General features: G+C 37.3%; 1 long non-coding RNA gene across 1 annotated transcript in view; it reads right to left on the bottom strand.

The window, feature by feature from the left end:
- The window catches only part of LOC103481635 (uncharacterized), a 15,933-nt gene extending 14,175 nt beyond the window's left edge, over nt 1-1,758 (bottom strand). The window contains exon 1 of the long non-coding RNA XR_536330.2: nt 1,601-1,758. This is a non-coding gene — a long non-coding RNA (uncharacterized LOC103481635). The remainder of the gene's footprint in view (nt 1-1,600) is intronic.
- Nucleotides 1,759-3,502: the final 1,744 nt, after the last annotated feature.

The raw sequence follows: 3,502 nt of genomic DNA, 5'->3' as shown, positions 1-3,502 counted from the left end.
TCACCAAACAATTACAGACATCAAACTTTCATTTGTTCTCATGCTACCACTCTTAAAAACCATCGGCCCCAAACCCAAATGCCGGCTGGTCCTTCTCCAGGCCCCTGCACTTATCTATGTGGACTAACCAACATTACTTCCTGTCTAAATTTAGAAAATAAATAAGAAAATAATAAAACAAAAAAAATAAATAAAATCAACAATTATCAACCTACAAATAAACTATGTAAATAATACAAAAAATAGAAATTTAAGAATAAAGTAACAAAATTCAAATGGAGAATGAAATAAAGAAAAATATCTCCAACAACTTTAATTCTGCCTTTTCTCGCAACGCGGACCCGTTGCCATGGCAACCGACAGACAACAGCTCAATGAGCACATAGAGTAGAGATTACCGATCAGGGGAATCAACACCAAAAAACAAACAGTTCCCACACAAAAAAGTAACAAAAAACACTAATACAGAACATCCAGTCTTTTACATTATGCTGTCAGGCTTAATGTCTATATTTGGATTATTAATACGTTTTCGGCAGAGCACAGCGGCGGTTGATTTGCTGATTTAATAAACAGCTGCTCTACTGATGACGTGGTGTGCGGGTTGACCTTTTTTAGTGCTAACCGAACCAAAACACACCGAACATGCTAAGGTTATCAAAGTCAGTAGCAAGCTAATAACAGTTAGGCTAGTATAACTGACCCACTGCTCACTTGTTCAATCTTTTCTTTAAATTAAAAGTTCCTCACCTGTGAAATCTGAAGCCCTTATTACCATTAGCAGTTAATTCAACCATAGATAAACATTGCGTCCGTTGTTCTGATTCTTTGCGTGATTGTAGTAGTTTCCTGACCACCAATATTCCTGACTCAATGGGCAGCAATGGCGCATGTGTGACTTACGATAAATCACATAAATGTCCAATCCAGTAACATATATATCTATCAATTCTGCTGCCTTGCGCTCTGTCCTTCTCTCGCACTTCCCGCTACTTACCGTAGCAGTAGGTGTCAGGTTACATTGTGTTGCATTCAATGTTGTCGGGGAAAAAAAGAGTTTCATGCGCTTAATGTCCGATTTGCCATAACTATTTATTGAATTTATTGTCGCTAGCTGGGGTGGCAACAGGGGTGGCGAGGCTCTCGTTTGGGGTGGCAACTGCCACCCCTGCCACTCTGCTAGATCCGCCCCTGATGGCAAGAACAAGATCCAGTAATCAGAGACCTTGCAGGAATAACCAGCTGGCCAAAGGAGGAGATGAAGACCACCGATGTTAAGACACTCGGAAACTACTGACCATGCATGGAGGGTTTCACCCCAAATCCAGCATTCTGACTAAACACGAGTCATAGGGAAGGTAAATAAGGCAGGTGATTCCTTGAGTTTTCTAAATTGAGGGAACCAAACCTTTTTGGAATCCTAAAGACCTTTATNAACTATAAACGCCATACCGCTGTCTTGGCTCAAAAACGCGAACTGTTACAACCGCGACTAACTCAGCCATCAGGAGAGTCAAAGGGAGATGAAAGATCGGCGGCTGGGCTGGTACAGTTTATAATCAGTTAACTCACACATTGTGATTAACATTAGAGTTGCTACCTGTTTAACTATCCTGGCTTCCTGGCTGGGCTGGTAGTTTTTGGCGGGTCTGAATCGCTGCCAACAAAAAACTCCGCTTCATCTCCAAGACGAACAAAATATGTGTCCAGTATGTGGCTTTTCCATCCTTCTCACTTTGCCGCTCTATGGAGCTCCACTCCATTTCAAAAGAGCAGAACAAATTTTATGTTTTTTGAACAATAACAATTTTTGTTGCTAATCTGTTGCTAAGAGATGAGTGTGTTTACTGGGTAACCAAGTGCCATGAAGTGAACTTCAGATTTTCACTTTTGCGCAATTTGCCAACGGTAAATGTCTTGTATCTAATCAGGTAAGCGTTATTTCGAAAGAGCTTTTGTTTTATAAACTACTTGTTATTAATTTGGTTTTAAGAGATAAACGGGTTTTTTTCCGGTAACGAACTGCCACGAAGTATAAATCGAGATTTTTACTTTTGTGTTGAATGTGTGTTTGGTATATCTGCCCCTAATGACAAAAAACTAACTTTTCTGCAAAATTCACCAACTGCACAATTCTTGTTAGTGTAAAATAGATGGTATTTCTAAAGAGCGGAAGAAACATTAGATTTTTTATCAATAAGAATTTTTGTTGCTGCGCTGTTAATCTGTTGCTAAGAGATGATCGCGTTTTCTGGTAACCAAGTTCCATAAAGTAAACATCTGAGGGAGAGCAGAAGAAATCCTATGTTTTTTGAACAATAACAATTTTTGTTGCTAATCTGTTGCTAAGAGATGAGTGTGTTTACTGGGTAACCAAGTGCCATGAAGTGAAATTCAGATTTTCACTTTTGCGCAATTTGCCAACGGTAAATGTCTTGTATCTAAACAGGTAAGCGTTATTTCGAAAGAGCTTTTGTTTTATAAACTACTTGTTATTAATTTGGTTTTAAGAGATAAGCGTTTTTTTTTCCGGTAACGAACTGCCACAAAGTAGTATAAATAGAGATTTTTACTTTTGTGTTGAATGTGTGTTTAGTATATCTGCCCCTAATGACAAAAAACTAACTTTTCTGCAAAATTCACCAACTGCATAATTCTTGTTAGTGTAAAATAAGTGGTATTTCTAAAGAGCGGAAGAAACATTAGATTTTTTATCAATAAGAATTTTTGTTGCTGCGCTGTTAATCTGTTGCTAAGATGATCGCGTTATCTGGTAACCAAGTTCCATAAAGTAAACATCTGAGAGAGAATAGAAGAAAGCCTATGTTTTTTGAACAATAACAATTTGTGTTGCTTATCTGTTGCTAAGAGATGAGTGTGTTTACTGGTAACCAAGTGCCACGAAGTGAACTTCAGATTTTTACTTTTGCAAAATTAAAAATCAAAAAGCAGAGCACAAACATTTCTAATGTAACTATTTCTCACATTAAAAGTAGCCTTTTTCCTAAAATAAGCTTTTTAGCTATTTTGTTTATTTATTAACCATGTTTAGCACACTGAAWGGAGGAAGTCAATGTAAGACAACATGCTAGTTATAGCCCACATGCCACTGGCTGCATTTAGGCTAATATTACCATTATTCGATCTTGATATTGCCTAATGTATAGGCTACAGAACAAAGGCAGACATATTTACAAAAAGAGATGTTTAAGCAGAATCATTGCAAAGGCAGAAATGAGAAAAAAAACACAATTTATCTTAAACTCCTAGAACTGGCTTTAATTCTTGAGTTAAAGGAATTCTATTAAAAAACAGAAACACCTGCTTTAAAAGCAGACTTAAAATGTTCCTTTCTGTGAGCATCCTATGTATCATCTGATATTGTTCGGACAGGTTCAGATCCGATATTACTTGGCTTGTTAAATTTCCTGTTCCCAAGTTCTCTGACGAGACCCAGAAATTTGATAACGAGTTTTAAAATGTTATCAGAAAGGTAGAAAGT

This window comes from Poecilia reticulata, linkage group LG19 (assembly GCF_000633615.1).
Source record: "Poecilia reticulata strain Guanapo linkage group LG19, Guppy_female_1.0+MT, whole genome shotgun sequence".
Taxonomy (NCBI): Eukaryota; Metazoa; Chordata; class Actinopteri; order Cyprinodontiformes; family Poeciliidae; genus Poecilia; species Poecilia reticulata.
Note: the sequence above shows the minus strand (reverse complement) of the source record. Positions and strands in the feature narration are given on the sequence as shown.